At 31.9% G+C, this 19,255-nt stretch overlaps 1 protein-coding gene across 5 annotated transcripts in view; it reads right to left on the reverse strand.

The window, feature by feature from the left end:
* LOC130901506 (solute carrier family 41 member 1-like) overlaps positions 1–19,255 on the reverse strand; it is a 90,314-nt gene that overhangs the window by 40,816 nt on the left and 30,243 nt on the right. Inside the window, exon 1 of one of the 5 annotated variants that reach the window (XM_057812946.1) lies at positions 10,227–10,327. The exons of 3 other annotated variants lie outside the window; for them this stretch is intronic. The gene's annotated coding sequence lies outside the window, so the exon portion shown is untranslated. Of the gene's footprint in view, positions 1–4,055; positions 4,313–10,226; positions 10,328–19,255 lie in introns of those variants that run through there. One more of the 5 variants, XM_057812947.1, reaches the window with a different exon arrangement.

The raw sequence follows: 19,255 nt of genomic DNA on the forward strand, positions 1-19,255 counted from the left end.
AATGGATGGATTTTAATGATCTTGGTCTCAAAATGTTCCATTTTACGGCGGATTTATAAAAAAAATTAGTAGAAATAGCTGGAATGAAAATTTCTCATAGTTTTACAGTTTTAAATCGTAAAAAAAACGGTTTTGCAAAATAATCCTTTACAAAAAATTATGGTAATTATACACTTTCGCGGTCACCTGGTTTTTTGGTTAGGTTAGGTTAGGTTGGCTCTAGAAAATCGAATAATGGATGGATTTTAATGATCTTGGTCTCAAAATGTTCCATTTTACGGCAGATTTATAAAAAAAATTTTTCTACTATTTAAGGTTTAAAACTATTAAAAACCGCAAATTCAGCCACTACCCCCGTGTTTTTCATAAATTCGTCGTAAAATGGAACATTTTGAGACCAAAATTATAAAATTTATCTATTTTTCGATTTTTAATGGTCCAAAAACTATTAACATTGAAGAATATAGTACGAAACTATTCACGACAATTGATTGTTTTTCATCGATTTCATTTTAAGCTATAAAAACTGAGAAAATCATTCTTTTTGGATTTTTTTTAAATTGTTTATTAATTTATGTAGAATACAAAAAAATATAAGAACTTTATCTGATAATGAGATAATTTTTTGTAAAGGATTATTTTGCAAAACCGTTTTTTTTTACGATTTAAAACAGTAAGACTATGAGAACAAAATGGAACATTTTGAGACCAAGATCATTAAAATTCATCCATTTTTCGATTTTCTAGAGCCAAAAAACCAGGTGACCGTGAAAGTGTATAATTACTTAAATTTGTAGTTTCAGTTGGAAATTATTGAGTAAATTAAAGAGAAACTATTGAAATAACTCTTAAAAGTGATCAATATTCACGTAGACAAGGTTGCGTGAAAGAGTAAATGTTATCAATGATGTGTTAAATCATATCTATATTTCTCTGTCAGATCTTATAAAGTAAAAATTGTATAATACAGTTCAGTTGCATTTTGAGAAGCAAATAAAAAATTTTCATCTTGCCAATAATGACATGAATTACGTAATGAGAATGGTGGTATTCGTGAACAATATTCTTATAATCAAAATAAAAAAAAAAGTTAATTCCATTAGAATGTGTGTGAAAATGATTTAGAGAAATCGCCAAAGAAAGTCAGTTCCGGAAGGATAGTAATAACAAAAATGTAATTGCCAAAGAAAATATTCCACAAAAAATGTAATGATTGTGAAAATAATTGATTTGTAATTATAAGCGCGCCTCAAGCCTAATGTATGTGCCAGTAAATAATTTTAGTCGAAACTCGTACACCTCTGTGTGTTAGATAGAAATCTTGCAAAAATGTCATTCTTTTATTTTATGTTTAAGAGTAGAGGTTGTACGATAAACATCATCAGTAAATTCATTCGAACTAAATTTGTTTTTTGTTAAATTCTTCTCAAAACTTCTCATACACATCCCTCCTTTTGATTGGCTTGACATGTTCTTCAAACTATTGGTCTGCTATTTACCTTGTGTACGTGAAGCGATCCAGTAGAACAAAACACCAAAAGTGACTTTGAAGTGGGTTCTTTCTTCTGACACGTTCTGCACTTTTAGCTTATCGTGTTTCTTGCTTCCATAACCGACATCTGTATTCACAATGCCATGCACCTTGATGTTTCTTTCAATGACACACTTATCGCGTACCTACTTTTTTTGTGAAAAAAGACAATATAAATACCACTCCATAGATATGGTTAAAAAACTACCGAATTGACTCAGTGCCTTCGACGAGTGAACACGTGTTAAGTGCAGTGGAAGCGGACTCAGCTAATGAGACCCTGATTTAACTTTCTCTTTTTTTCAGCTAGCCAGACACAGACACATCCAGAATTAAAATGCGTTCGCATGAAAGAATTGTGTTTATCAACGAAAATTTGATTGTGTGGAGATTATTCGTTTTTTAAAATGGGTTGATATTTTACTTTTAGGTATAAAGATATCTCAGGTGAAAATAGAAAATCAAAAATCCACTAAAAACTATAAAAACTTGGAAAAAAACCTATGATAGAGGTAAGTGAAGAAAGAGAAAGAGAACGTTATGATGGATATCTTAAGAGAAAACGAAGAAGAAAGCAGGAAAGTGAGAGAGGAAAACATCAAGCAAAAGAATACTGTCTCTCTTGAAAACCATTCAAAGGATGGATATAACTATGTCAAAACTTCTAGAAAAGTTGGAAGCTTAGGAAAACAAAACAACGATGAGAACATCCGTCCTACCATAATAAAAAACAAAAGCGGAGAATACTAGCGAGAGCCCTAGAACACAAACAATCAAAGCCAGACATTGCGAAGTAAAGTAGGTGAATGATTGTGAACAACAAGAAAAAGAGGAAGAAAGCTGGGAGGATACCCTCTAAAGAAGGAGACACCGCGAATAAACAAATACAAGAAGCATGAAATAAATAAGGGAAGAGGAAGAGAAGAAACATGCAAAACCGGAGAGAAGGCCAGCTGCAATAATATCATGTCCATTTTCATGTGGACAGCAATACGAAAGTAGCTGATGCATAGGAAAATCAATACCCAATCCAAAATGCATCCACACGGGGATAATAACGACAGCAACAAAAGAATATATAAACCAAATGAAGATGCTCCTGAGCGAGTATAGAGAAATCGAGTTGTAAACGTACCTACTCAACGAGGGGAAAGAAAGGAAGCTAGTCGTCAAAGGACTGGTTGTAAATACCCCCGTGTCGGACTTCGAAATCGAGCTAAGAGAAAATGGATTGGAGTATTGCAACTGATGTACCTACACGGAACGCTGAAAACACCAGAAAATTACTACCAATATGCATAGTAGTAATGGAGCCTGCAGAAGAGCGCTCCTATAAAACATTGAGATACCTATGCCACACAGAAATATAGAGGTAGAGAACCAAAGTAACACGACGGATCTGTGCAATGCTACAGGTGCCAAGGATTTCACCACGGACAAAGCACGTGCAACATGGACATGCACTGCATGAGATACGCGGTAGCACACAGGGTGGCGGACTGCACCCTCAGCAGAACAGAGAAGCCAAAATACAAGAGCTGCGGAAGAAAGCACCTGGCTAATTACAGGGAGTGCCCGAAAAACCCGCAGAAGACAGAAACAAATAAACCAGTCACATAAGCAAGAGCCGATTTATTTTTAGGGGACAGCTGTAAAGAAGGTGAAGGACAACTCGGATTAGATCTTTTCTTGTCAAAGAAGGTTCTAATCAGTTTACCCGTGGCAGCGAAAAGACACACAGACATTAAGACGTCTAGGCATCCAGGAAGACAAAAGTGTGTAAGCCAACAGACTAACTCATATAATTCTGGGACGAGGAAGGAGTCTACGTACTAAACTGCGACGCAAACGAGGATAAGGATCTGTCGAAATGACAGGGGATGTTCGAATGTGCTTCTTCGCACCCAACGGTGGATTAATCTGGGAATGGATGCTCAAAGGGACGAGCTTTCTTACGCGAGCGTTTGTGTAGTAAAAAACGTTTCCAATCCTGACTAAAGCAAATAAATTTCTACAAATTATTCCCAATTGATTAATTGATATTGGATTATCTGTTTTCCATGTGTATTTTGCAAATGCTAAAAATCTTTTTTATTGACTTCTAATGGTAAAATAAATGATGAGACAAAGCTATTTTATTACATATTTGAATGATTTTGTGATATGGGAAGTGGAAATTTCTCCATAAAATTCTCAATAAAATCAATAAGACTCTAGTACTGTCATCCTTGGATTCAAAACATAATGATAAACTATTTTTCAGGCTGTATTCCATTACAGTTAGAGATGAGTTCTATGAGATGATTTGCTTACATCGACGTAACACACATCACAAGCAAATATAAAAGTCCATTCTGTATTCATGTAGCAAAATGTAGAATCTTTATTGAATCCAATAACTGTGACTAGTTTCACTCGTGGTTGCGTTATAATAACGAAATATTACTTTTCAGGTTCTTCATTCTATAGGATAACTTGATAACTATCGATAACTTAGTAGGATTTGAAAAAAATACTCACTTACCCCGTTAAAAGTAGAATTCATGAATATTTCGATTATAACCAACACCACTTAACGTAACCATTGTCTAATAGTAACAACGACTGTAAATATCGATATCAACTTAATCAAAAATGCCGGAAATAAAATTATATTTAAACAAACGCGGAAATCGATCATTTTTCCACATAAACACTGAGTTTCTTATCAGACTGATAGATTACGAAAACTATGTTGCTTAATTCACTTTACTACTGCTATCGAGAACACGTTTATTAATTATATTCAATGGAGTCATCGTACAGGTTTATTAACGGATAATATAATTTTGGTATTTATATTTTTATTTCTTACCGTGGTAACCTGTACCAAAAACATGATTCCTGTAACTACTTTTGAACTTAATTTGGATTTAATTATTTTCTCTCGGATTTGTTTCATTTGAATATATTTCTTTAAATGTTATTCCATTTAGATTTTTTTCATCTCTGTTTTGATTATTTTTTTCAATTCTAATTGTTCGCAATCATTAGTGTCATGTTTTAACTTCTCTTCTTCACATTTCGCCATTTCTTGTTACTTCTCAGATCCTCTTTTCTTACTTGGCTTCTCTATCTTCTTCTCTTGCTAATGAAGGTTTTCGTATTTCACTCTGCATTTTAGGGTATACATCAATTATGTTAGCACTATGCCATGTGCTTAGAAATATATAAACTATTATAGAATATAGTTTTTTATATTTCAAGTAATTTATTTTTATGACCGAACCTTATCTTTCATACATAAGTTATTGTAATTTGAACGAAGCACGTTACAAGTACTATTATTACTGTGGAAAATTCTCGACTAAAAAAAAAATTATAGGGAGTTAATTAGACAATAAAGGGAACAGGATGCTACGTATACGATATGAAATATAGAAATATAATAGACGTGTGAGAAATTTTAAAGTTATACAACGACAATGTTTTAAGATTTAGATATCAATAGAAAAATGTTAGAAGTCTGAGGATTATATATCATTAACAATCCTGTCACCTAGATCAACCCACACGCTTCTTTGATTGTTCTTGTATTCAGTTATGAGATTTCGCGGGTCCGAATGGTCTGTTATTTGTTCTTAAACGACAGATGGATCTCACAAGAGTGCTCAAATTTTTTTGTCTCATTTTGAACTTGTAGTTGTCCATGAGCAAGATCAATCTTCGGCCTTCGAATAAGCGGAAAACTTTGTGTTTTTGATATCATTTTTCTACGAACTCACAGAACTTGATTGCATAATTGAATGAATTCCGATGTGCCGTTTTTGTAACATACAAAAATACGGAACTGACGGATTGGAAGAAATAAACAAACAGTTCTGGCAGATACCACCAAACACAATGTTGCCAGTCTAGTAAATTTTCTCACATACCTCGTTTACGGAGATTTCGAATTAAAAAGAATCAAAATTTACTAAATAAAGAAAATTTATAATACTTCACAAACCTTTGGCCATTGGAGACGGTATTTATCTACAATAAAACCGACTGCTACACCGTCACGTTTCTCAAGGAAACTGTAATTAAATATTCAAAGTTCGTTTGATTTTCAAAGGTATAGTAGTATCTACACATCAACATCTATGAATTTAAAATAATCATTGTGAAATATGAAAAAGCCAAATAGTAAGAATGAGAGGCCATAGCTCTATGCTGATAAGGCCGAAAAGAAGGAACAGCGGTGCACAATTTGTATTTCTTCTTATAACTAATTTTAGAGATGAGGACAGAAAATAAATCCCAAATATATCATTAACGTTGCGCTAATTTGTGACATAAATTTATTAAAAAATATTCATACTATTTGCTGAACGTATGCAACAATTCTTCTTTGGTATTGAGAAAATTATTTTTCTCGATTTTTTATAATTCACTTGTCATATTAGTTGTTGTTCTAATGAATTTTTAAAACATTGATTAATTGAAATTGACAGTCACTATTCAAACCCAGCTAAAATCTCTTGAAATGACAATGCCTGTGAAAACGACATCGACAATGAAGTAATCAACAAATGGAATTATGATGCTATTGAAGTTATTTTCGAGAATTGATTAAACTGAGATGAAATTTTGTATTGAATTAAATAGTAGGATTAAATATTTTGAAACCATTAACCTCCCCTGAATATTGGAGTTAATAAATTCATTGATGGTTCAAAACATGATGAAATGTTAATTTAAATGAAAGAAGTAACGTTGTAGTTGAATAGAAATACATCTTATCCTGAAAATATTTTATACCATAACGTATAAAAAAATTTAATTATCTAACAAATATCATATATATGTATATATAAATGAATTGCTGTTCGTCGCTAAAATTCGAAACGGCTGGACCGATTTGGCTAATTTTGCTTGAATTATTTGTGGAAGTCCAGAGGAGGTTTAAAAGATAAATAGATATTAAAATGCTCGATATTGAGTAAAAACAACAATTTTGTTTGTTTCCTCGATATTTTGTCACAAATTAAATTTCTGAACGCAACCATAATATTTAACATTTGACAACCAACTAATATGTCGATCCATCCTCTATGTTTCTATGTTGATCGATACCTCAGACAAAGAGTGCAACAAGATGAAACTGTAAATGTGTTTCTGAAGCACTTGTTAGACATTGGAAACAATAAAGTCGCAGTGGATACCTCGATTGGATTCATCACACTACCCACAGAGTTCTGTCACATCACAGACTCAAAAGAGGAGCTTGGTCAGCGTGTTTTCCAAGATATAGCCCAACATTTCAATAACCATAATTGGCTGGGTGAACGAGCAATATTTGCAGCAAAAAATAAAGATGTGGAGGATCTCAATGCGACCATTCAGAATTTTCTTCTAGGGCAGTTGATTTCGACACTGTTATGAACAAGGATGACGTAGAGTTTCTAAATTCACTGGAATTACCTGGTTCACTACCTGACAATCTGCAGTTAGGATGAGTTGTCATCATGCTGCGTAACAAAAATAAACCTCGACTATGCAATGGAACAGGACTGGCTGCGAAAAAAGTGATGAATAACTTCATTGAGGCAAATACCGATTATTCCAACAGATTTACAAATCGATTTTGAGCGTTTATAATTTCCGGTACATCTGGCCTTTGCGATGACCATAAATTAACCGCAAGGCCAGTCGTTGGAAGTTTGCGGCATCAACTTGGAGTTCACTTGTTTCGCGCATGGACAATTTGCGCGTCGGGCAACCATCATCTTTGTTTATGTACGTACCATAAAACAAAATTAAAAATAAAGTTTATCACAAAGCTTTAAATTGATAAAGTTTCATAACTATGTGTGTTTTTCAATATCAAATTGAAACCTTATAAATAGCCAGTTTTTCAGGAAAACTCTGTTTTGTAAATAACAAACATCCTGTGTAATTAATCGAACAGAATAATATAATTTCATTCATACCAAGCATTTTTTATGTTATACAAAAATTCAGATTTTTATTTATCGATTAAGGCAGTATAAAGTCTGCCGGGTCAGCTAATTATTGATAATTCCGAGTAAAACTATATTCGGCTCATATCAAGAAGGAAATGAGGAATGCCAAAAGCATATATTCTTTATCTTTTATCGATCATATTCTATGAATCAATGTATGTTTTATTTTTTTATTACTGTTATTATTATCTACTTCATAATATTTGTAATTCACCTAATATCAAGCTTTTAACATTGGTTATGAAATTTAATGATTTATTTATAAGCTCTCTATCAAAATATCGTTCTGTTTATACAACAAATAAAATAACAAAAAGCAAAGTAACTATTGAAAATATCAATATTGACCTTAAATAAAATCACTATACAGGAAATAAATGGAGAAACAATTTGAAAAGTTTACCACTTTGAACTCTTATCCCATTTTACTTGAAAAGGGGTCTATGATTATTGGTTATGTCTGTTTGCAATAATTATATGAGTAATATGAATATTTTATATATGAAATTCCAACATTTTGAATGTTAGAAAGGAGGGGGATTAAAATATACAGGAAATAAATTGAAAAAAACAATTTGAAAAATTTACCAATTTCTCACTCTTACTTATCTCATTTTACTTGAAAAGAGGTGTACGATTATTGATTATGTCTGCGCTAATTATATAAGTTATATGAATATTTCAAATATGAAGTTCCAATATTTTGAATGTTTGAAATGTTTACCATAAATTATGGTAAAGCTGATTTGGTTAGGAAACTTTTTTTTATGTTTGTTGCTTTGATTGATATTATGATTGATTGAGTTGGGTTAAACTGAACGAATGTGTTTACTTCACCTTTTATTTTACTTTTGTACATTTTGAACAGAGCAGTGTTGCTCGAAATTATATATCATACAAAATCAAACTAGTGTTTTTGTCGTCATCTCTATTCTAAGAGAAGAATTGAACTTCCCATTTGTTATGGCTTGTAATGTAGACAGATATTCTGATTTTCAATGGCTACAAAAATTTTGGATTATCTGTTGAAGTCGTTGATAATGAGACAGTCTTTCTGATCGTATTTGAGTCATAACTTGAGGTATGTTGTTCAGAACGTTTCCAATTAGGAAATGACTTGAAGTGAGGGGGAATATAGTATTTAAATCTTCAAATGTAAGATGCGCGTTGCTAACAGACTATTCCCACTTTGACGCACTACAGACAATAACAGGTCTTTGGTTTGGTGACATTCTAACCAATTTTATTCATAACAAAATTATTGACAAAATGATCACAACTGTGAAAAAACTGTTTCAAGATATTGAAGGGGAAATTCCAATTTAAATATATTATGCTTTGCCAATGACGCAATACTTATTACCAATTCTAAAGACGACCTCCGAAGAATATTATACAAAGCTTATTATAAAGTGCTGCATAAAAGTCGAAAGTATAAAAGGCAACTGATGACACTAGTTAGAATTGTTACAAAGATCCTAAGATGAATTAAAGCTGACTTACACAGGAATAAAGTCATCAGAGATATGTGATGAATGATGTGATGAGTTCACGTATGAATGTCACTTTAAAGGAAGTAATAAACTTCTTGATATGTGTTCTAAAGCGTTACAACGATGCTTTCCAATCCTACGTGGTTTATAGAATTTCTAATTTAATCTTCCGTCAAGGAGTTATTAATTATTTAATAGTTATTAATTTATTACTATGGCATTATCAAGAATTGCGGCTGGAAAGAGATACAAAGTGAGTTTTAGTGGTGGTAAATATTTGAACAAAAGAAGCTATACCAGAGAATATCCATATTTTGTGTAACTAATCACTTTTCGATTTATTTCTTTGTCTCGTCAGAGAGTAATTTACTTATTACAATAGCAATAATCAAGAATTGCAGATGGAAAAAAATTTCTTATGAAGCGACGTTCCATTTAAACAAAACGATTAACAAACATAACTGTCGATATTGGAGCAGAGAAAATCCTCGCTGGATGTGTGTGTGTGTGTGTGTATTCAATATCCTAAAAAAAGGTTGGTTTGGGCCGGTATTATTAACAACAAAATTATTGGCCCCCATTTTTTTATTGCACACTTAATGGTGAGGTTTATCTAGATTGTCTGGTTAACTTCTTACAGTGCCTACATCACATAGAATTTTCCTGGTGTTAATCTTCCAAATGAGGTAAATCGATTTATTTACTAACGTACAGTTAGGTATTATTTAAACGAGATTTTTCCCAAAAGGTGGATTGGAAGACGTGGAAAGATCGAATGTCCAGCTAGATCCCCCGAATTGACTCGTCAAGATAACTTCTCTGGGTTTATTTAAAACCTAAAGTATAGTTCAATAGACCAGACAATACAGCTGATTTAAAAGTTGAGATAACAGAAATTAACAAAATAGTTCCTGAGGTCAGCAAATTTAAGAAAGGTGCCACACGACCCCCTTTCTTATTCAAAATTTTCGGGGGTGTGCTGGGAGGGGATGATATTTTCATACTATAAATTTTCAATCTAAGAATAAAAATCGACAGGTTTTTTTTCACATAGTAAAATTGAAATTATTACATACCGCATTGTATGTGTAAATTAAACGGATTTACACAGTTTTTTTATCTTTTATGCAATTTAATTCGCCCTATAAACGGAACTTCAGTATAAAAAAATAAAAATGAGATATATGACAATATAAGAGCGTATAACTAACTTACATCATTTAGCGACGCACTTTGAAAACATACTTATTTACCTCCACAAATATAAACGTTAACTGAATACAGTTTAAACCTTATCATTGAGACGGATAACCCGATACTGCTAAATAAAAAAAAACTGATAGGACTCATTAATAATTAAAATAGTACCTGACGTAAAGTTATATATAAGTATAATAGAAAAAGGGAAGTACGCGAAACGTAAACGATGATTGGAACTTATACATATTTGCCATAATTTAACCATTGGTTTTCCAATCGTTACAATTTCTATATAATTATTATCGGCCGATCGTGATATTTTTAACAACTATGATATGTAGATGACAAAGAGAATAAAAACAGTGGAATAAATCGAAATTGTTTTCAATTGTTCTTTATTACATCATTAGCACCACTTCGACATGGATTCACAAATGGAAACATTTAAATTTTTCGACGTGAATATTTGTGAAAACTAAGAAACCAGCTTCTTTAATAATTTCGCTCAAGCAGTTCCAAATTGTTTTATTAATAGACATTTAGTTCCAGTCTCGATGTGAAACATATCGGTCTAATTTGGTTATTGGAGGAATTTTAATGATTAGCCGATCAGGGAAACTCTTATTTAGAAAAGTAGAAGTAGTCTTTTGAAATCTTCATTGTTAAAGCAGACTGATTTTTGAGTGATCAAACGAATAATGTTACATTATTTTCTAGAATGTCCTAAACTCTCTAATAAATTATAAACTACTGAACATGACTTTGTTTCATGATAAGCATTATTTGAGATGTGTCATCTATTACGAAGAACCGTTAGACCAAGAGCCAATAACCAATTTCAGGTAGTCATTTCAAAAGTTTTATTTTGAGTCGTTAACCCGCAACACCATTCGAAGTTATATTGAACATCAAAATATCTTCAAACAACAAAATTACAAGATAACGTTTACCTTTGGAGCACACAACTTCTTGGTAGATAAGTTCCGGTATCTTACTATTGCGTGTTGCAGATGGGAATATCATGTCGAAGTAATCACTACAAACAGTAAAACAATAGACCAATAGTCAGGGTCCAATTTTAGGTAATCATTTCAAAAGTCACGAAACTTTCTACAGTGAATCCTCTATACCTACTGAAAATGAAAAGCCACTTCTGGCAGCACTGTGTGGCCGGGGTAGACTAGCCATAAATTTTAAGGAGGGTAAGAAATAAGATTTATTCTAGTTGAAGTATAAGTTATAAAATTTTAGGACAGTATTTTGTCATAACTCTTCAAATTTTCATTTGTCAAATTTAAACAAAATAAATAAAATATGTGAACAATTAATAATATACAATGCCAGAACGAAATTCAATCACCAACAGCTTGCCAGAGCGAAAAACGTGTCTATGCGAGTGCAAGTAAGACAACAATATTAAAACCTGCGGGATAGAGTGAGAGCGCATATTGGGCATCAGTGGATTTCATTAGACGTAGAACTATAAATGATACATATTGCAATAGATTTTTCTCAATATTATTGAAACATCACTTTCTCTGTACCTTATATTGTCTAGGTAATTGTCAAGGATACTGTGGGAAAATATTCTAGGTATTCTTTTCTTTTAGGAATGACAATTCGTAGAAGATCTGTTGCTGTTACCTGTACCTGTGACGTACTTTTATAGTTCTCAATGTACATTTCAAAGGTTCTAACACAGGTATTAATAAAAAGTAGGGATCCTATATTGGTTAGGGATGTTGCAAACGATTTAATACCTCAGTAGTCGCTTACGAAGTATTACAAAAAAATTTTTGTTAAAGATTAACAATATATTCGTGTGAAGACAATTTTAAAGTATCTAGAAGTATATTTCTACCTGTGTCCATTTGCCTACTCCATTATATAATATTTTGGGCTCGGACTTTTTTTCATACTCAGAAGTACTAGAGTTGAAATAAATATTTATATCACTATTTGGTAGGAAAAGTGTGAAACAGTGTTTATAAATAGATTAGAAATCGAATTTGACATTCAGAAAACGTGAATTGTAGACAGAATTTTTCGAAAAAGTCATATTTACTTGCATGTCATCTTATAATAGTTGCTACGAATCACAAGGCTTTTTCAAAAACTCCAATGTAATTGTTAGCGTCATCGAATACATTGGCATCTAATAATGATAAGAATATTTTGTTGGCATATGGAGCAAATCCATATACTAGACTTCGCAATTTATTATGTCAATCTAATATTGGTAATGATAAAATTAGAAGATCCTCATTTCTACACAATAAACGGCCTATAAACCGATGTTCTTGGATAATAATAGAAGATTAGAGTGTTACAATCAGGAATAAGTTAATTTCCCAAAAGAATTGTGTTTACTGATGAGACTCACTTTTTACCATAGAGACAGTTTGTTCAACTTCTGTAAACTGCTGCAGAATTTAGAGGATGCTCAATTAATTCGAAGCCTACCTGAATTATGGCAACTGTAATGGCAGATCTATGAGCAGCTTCCTTTTTTTCAATTATTTTTCTTTTATAGTCTCACGTAATTCCAAATAAATAAGAATGATAAGTAACTTAATTGCGGCTTTCCTTAGCAGGTATTCTACTAACATTACGCTTTCAGCATCCAAAAATACAATAAACATCATCTCCCTTTATGAAGGTTACGTCTTGAATATTTTCGGCGTTGTCCAACTTCCATATTTTCTTTCTCCACCCTACATCTTGGTCTCCATGTCGTGCAGATGTCTTTTGTAATCTGAATGGAGTATAAGACGAAGTCGATTTTTCCAAATTATAAATTATACTATATATATATATATATATATATATATATATATATATATATATATATATATATATATATATATATATTTATATACTTGTCTCTGTAAAATAATGAAATTTTTGTACGGTGCGTGTTGCCGAAGATAATATAGTTGAAACTTTGTAGTCTAAATCAGTACATGGGCTTAAATTAACTTTTCCTGATTATTCTTTTAGACATTTTTAACGCAAATCATAGTATAAAGATTATTTCCTATTTGTCAACTGGTAGTTTTTTCATATTAAATGCGATACACTATAGAAATATGTATTTAAATTCTCGGCACTGTTTTGACAAAAAAACTTAAAATTTTGACGAAAAGTCGCAATGATTTTTAATGTTAATTAATTATACTAAAGCTCAAATGGAGGGAATTTATTCAAGTGGATACGTACGGAAATGCGTGAGATATGAAATTTGACAATTTTACAGAAAACCCTAGTTAAAATATACAGAGTGTTCCGGGACTTGATGCAAAAAATTCGGGTGGGTAGATGACGTGAAATTATGCTGTGACATGAGAAAAATTTTCTAATAAAGCTTGTCGCTTCTGAGTTATAGGCTGTAAAATTGCGATATCAAAACTTATATTTGAGTATTTTTTTCTAAGATATGAATTCAACATTATGAATTTTTGAATGATTGATTACGTATGTCTATGTAGTATGCTATCTGAAAGCCAAAGGCGGGTCATACCAAATGGTTAACAAACTGTAACTTTTCCAGGACCACCTGTACATCTTAAGGCAAAAATGTATTTTTTCATCGATTTTCAACAAAAAGGTACTCTTTGCTTAACTTGATAAAATTTATGGTTTGAGAGATATGAGATTTTGAATATGCCAAGAAAACAGTTCGGGATAAAGAGACATTATTATCATCAATTAAAATTATTTATTAAAAATACTTACAGAAGCTATTAAAAGAGAGAGAGAAATGCATTACAAACAGTTTAAGTTAGCACTAGCATCAGGTAAATATGAAAGCGTATCATGAGAAGGAGTTATAGAATTTGATAAATTTTCGGCTACATTCACGAAGTAATTATTATCTTAGGTGAAGTAGAGATTTTGCTCGATGAAAAAGCCTTATCATAGACAATGAACCATATTTCTGTAGAAACATTACGAGAATTGGCGAGTCTCCTCTTATAATAAATATCTTTGGCAGCTTTTATTGTCTTATGATAAATGTTTCTGTATAGTTTCACGTTGACCAGGATTTATTTTGCTTATTTTTAATACCCCTGAGGGGAAAATAATTGAAAGCCAAACTAGTTGGTGTTTCTATGAATCTAGAAAATTTCAAGTCCACATCACCAAAGAGTTCTAGTCAGTTCTTTGACAATAGTGACAATTTCTATTTGAACTGCATTCTGTCGTGTTACTTACATAAGGTAAAAATTGAAATACAGAAAAATTTAGATGGTTAGCCAACAACTTATAAAATAAAAACTATAATAAATATTTGAAGTGGGAGGTACTTCTACACACTTTTTTTATTGATTTTCATAAATTACATTTATGGGCAGATGAAAATCCTTTCGGTATAATTCAAACAAAGAATCAACACCGAATTTGTGTTATGTATGGACAGGAATAGTGAGTAGTAATTAAGTAGGTCCATGTTTTTTCAATAATTATCTGAATGGTCAGCGATGGTTAGAATTTCTCCAAAATGATTCCCCACCCATGTTATGTGGTATTCCTCTAAACATTCGCAGAAACATGTGGTTCGTGCACGATGGAGCTCCTACCCACTCTCTTAATAACATTTTTTCTAGTAGGTGGATTGGTCGGAAAGGTCTATTTGTATGGCCATCACGTTCCCATGAATTAAATACAACGGATTCACTTTTTTGGAGATTTCTTAAAAGCTTGGTGTATGCAACACCGGTAAACACAAGGAACAAAATGTTCAAAAGATCAAAATGCATAATAAGTTTTTTCGGAATGTCTCTCTATGGCGAACGGTTTCCTTGGCATATACAACTATCTAATAATCGCATATCTCCTAAATCATAAATTTTATCGAGTAACACGAAGAGTAACTTTTTGTTAAGAAATCAATTGAAATAGTTATTTACGTAAACAGTTATGAAAAGAGTGATATTGTCCAATAAGCTAATATTTGCCAAAATGAGCGTCAGCGAGTTTTGCAAATTACGCGAGTTGAACAACATCGCTGTTTCATAACGTGTTTTCGTACAACGTTTTATCTAATTCCGCGCTTTTAGAATATTTAATAGAATCTTCAATTACAATGAAAGTATTAATGTGGAATCAAATAATGTTAGAAAGTCTGCAAATGCTTCAGTGGGTGATTTAATACCTGGAAACTTGAGAAGTAGCCTTTAATTTAATAATAATAAGCTTTAATTTAATTTAAAAATGGTGCGATTTGAATAATGTAACGTTCATTAACGAAAAAGTACCTACTGTGCTAATTTTGAGAATTTGAAAACATTAAAGGCGTCGACTTTATGGACTACATATTCAATGTTGAGATCTAAACTGACCGTGCGTAAAAATGTTGATATCATGAAGTACACAATGCATTTGGTTTGACTGAAGAGCAGGATACCATGCAAAAAAATCGGAGATTTGGACGAAGGAGAATGTAGAAAGATTTATGAAAGTGGCTGAAGACGAAATAATCCTATTTGCGAAAGTACGACTTACGATACTTACGATATGTTTATATTTATTACCATATAAATCTGTTAGGACGCAATGATATTAAGGATTGCGGCAGCTTACAAGAAGGCTGAACTGGTGTTTTTACGAGAAGGAGACGTATTTGATGAAGGCACTTTTTTCCAAAAGTACAATTCCTGAAAGCAAAATACACAGTATATGCAAATTTTTGGTCACTGCTGGAAATATTGCTGGTGTCAATTTTGTTGACCTACTCAAAAAGTATAGAAATATTAGATCTACTGTAAAACACGATTTTCTTCTATATTTCTATGGAAAATGTAGCAAACAACCCGTGGACATAAATACCATTAGAAAACTACCAACATAGGCTGCTTAGTACCTGGGTCTACCTAATGGTAAATGATACACAGGACATTGTTTCAGAAGCTCGGCAGACTCATGAGCGGAAATTCCAAAAATAAAGCAGTATGGAGGATGTAAGTCCAACAGTATAGATGAAGGCTGTGTTGAGAGTTCATTAGAAAATGAGACAAGAATTTCGGAAAACATTCGGGGCCAAGCCCGTGGCATACATGAAAACATCACAGCTTCCAATTAAATTATCATTAAATTAGTCTTCGAAACTTGAACAGATAGATGAAGTTTTTACATAACTACTTTATAACTGATATATGAATATTATGAGTGACCTTAAGTGTCACAATTGATAGCAAAATTCATTTTTGCTATCTTTCGAGTTGTTAGCCATTGGGCGTGAGCCGCCCCTGGTTCTCAGATAGACTACATGGACAAACGTAATCAGCCATTAGAAATTTATATTGTTCAAATGTGTAATTTAGAAAATATACTCAAATATAAGTTCCGATTACGCAACTTCAAAGGCCTATAATTCGAGAGGTGGTATGAGAAAGCTTTTTTCATGTCGCAGCATTATTTTCACGTTATCTACTCACTCTCGAATTTTTGCATAGAGTTTCGGAACACCTTGTAAGGGTGTATAAATTTCAGCAAATAAATATTCAGAAAGTATTATGTGTTTAGACTTTCGAGTAGAGATCTGTTTAGATTAATTATTCAACAAATACTTGGAGCTCCCGATCGGGCTTTACCCACTTGGTATTCCCTTATTTACCATATTTTATTCTATATAATTATCTCTAGAAAATGAAAAATTCAAATTAATATTATCGGTAAACAAATCTAGAATTATACTGTACATAATGCGTCGTTAAAATAACACCATATAAAAATTAGTTTCATGGAACATCTTTTTCTTTAATTACACCAGTTAATGTAACAAAATTAAGCATCAAAATCAAATATTTGTTCAAAAAATAATAATTTCATCGTGGTGTTTATTTTAATATTTAATATTTTTATAAATTATTGTGAGTTGTTTTTATCAAAAAGGAATATTGGGAATGAAGGAGACATCCATTTTAATTAAGTGATTCAAGTTAAAAAATGAATATAGCTGAAATTCATATTCAAAGTGCAGATTATGAATTAGATAATAAGCATACAAAAACGAACGACAAAGCAAAGTGAAGAAAATGAGTGATGATAAGGAGATAACAAATCACATGGGTTCAGTGCATTTAACTTTCATATACGAACCAATAACCTATGTTGACAAAACTTTTTTTAGATATAAAAAGCATTCAAATTCCTATCATACAAGATAATATGAGAATTTCCCTCAAGATACTTAATAACAAACTAAGCTGGAATTACTTTGTCAAGAATCCTTTCTCAATTGAATATTCAATTTAGTGGTTGCTTTTAGTATTTTCCCCTAATTTCCTTGTATATTTGAAAATGAATTACTTTAATTCGTGAATCCATTACTAAATTTTCAAGCCGCTCTTTTACCTCTTAGCCCTCCCTTCAATACTGAGAGAACAATTCTGATATCTTCCCTTTTACATAACTAGACAAACTATTTTATCGTTCGGACGTAGCATGTATCCATTGTCTTCAACTTTTGATGAGCTTAGAATTGTTCCCTTTCATTATTTGTTTTATTAATCCCAGCTCCCCTCTCGTCTTATTATTGTTATCGTCTCGGTTCCATACATTATAAGAGGTCTCTAGTTGGAAATATTATATTTAGTGGCTTTTGTTTATAATTTGGTTCTCAATAGATTCCTATTTGCATGGTACGCCTTATATACTGCCATTATTTTTTCGTCGATTTCAGATCTTTATTGCAGATTGAGATCCCCCAAATATTTGAACTCTTCTACTCAAATGAATATCCTCCCGTTCCTATCATTGTATATCCACAATGATTTTATCTATAATTATTTCACAGGTATTCACTTTTTTCGCCAAATTACGCGTTGAGACAATCTGAAATGTTTTGCGATTTTGATAAATGAAAAATGAGAATGGAGATAATACAAAATAATTTAGGAATATGTATTAGTTAATCAAGAATCCTCCTAAACCTAAAACTCAAGTGTTTAGTTAAGTAATTAATATATTGCTGGCTTCAAGTATTTTTAAATCAACTTCACTAGCCAAGATGAATGGCAAACTTCAGCACATTGAATTTTATAACATTATTGGGATAAAATAATAGATTGAGAAGTCAAAAGACATGCCAATGCATTGAAAATATAACCAGGTTTCAACCCAGTAATTACCTTTTCAGGAAAATAGTTGATGAAGATGATGCAGATTAGTTCAGAATATTACTTATATTATATTCTTTGGAACTAGTCCACGACATGTACCGTCATACCGGTCCTGTTTGGTTAAGATAGGAGAGTCTAAAGTTTGGCGAGTGTGCTAGTACTCGGAAACCGTTTGATATTGTTTTTCCATTTTTTCATATGGGTTACAGTAAAAATGATAAATCGGTGATTATACTCAACCACCACTGAATTTGGTAAATATGATAAATTATTTCATTTTTACCAATATACCGGTTAGTTAATAAAATCTCCAGCTCGTAATGGTAAATGTTATAAAAGTCCCTAACATTACAAAAATTCGTTCAGTTTGCGCAACTGCTTGGCACGTGGCAAAAGTAAAAACAAACAGAGGTTAGGTTAAGTTAGGTTAGGTTAGGTTAGGTTAGGTAAGATAGGTTAGGTTAAATAGGTAAGGTTCGGTTAAGTAGTAACTACTCAAAAAAACCTGCACTCTATTCTTCTGGTCCAATAAGCTGGTACATAAATTTAAATCTGATGTTAAATCCATCAGTGTTCAAAATGATGTTATACTTATAGAAGGCATGAAAATTTAGTTCAATTATATTTTATGATACTGTTTGAGATCTGTATCACTTTTACAGATATGAAGTAACGAATAACTATGAACACTGCCAAGAAGTCATGATATTTATCACAGTCCTCATTACTAGTTGGGGATTTTATAAACTAACCGGTAAATTTGATAAATATGAAATAATTTATCATATTTACCAAATTCAGTGGTGATTGAGTATAATCACCGGTAATTTTATTACCTCTACCTTAACATGTACATATCGGCGATTCGTTTATATTGTCTTCAGAACCATTTTCTAGAAAGGACTTTTTATTCGTTTTTTT

Source organism: Diorhabda carinulata, chromosome X (genome assembly GCF_026250575.1).
Source record: "Diorhabda carinulata isolate Delta chromosome X, icDioCari1.1, whole genome shotgun sequence".
NCBI lineage: Eukaryota > Metazoa > Arthropoda > Insecta > Coleoptera > Chrysomelidae > Diorhabda > Diorhabda carinulata.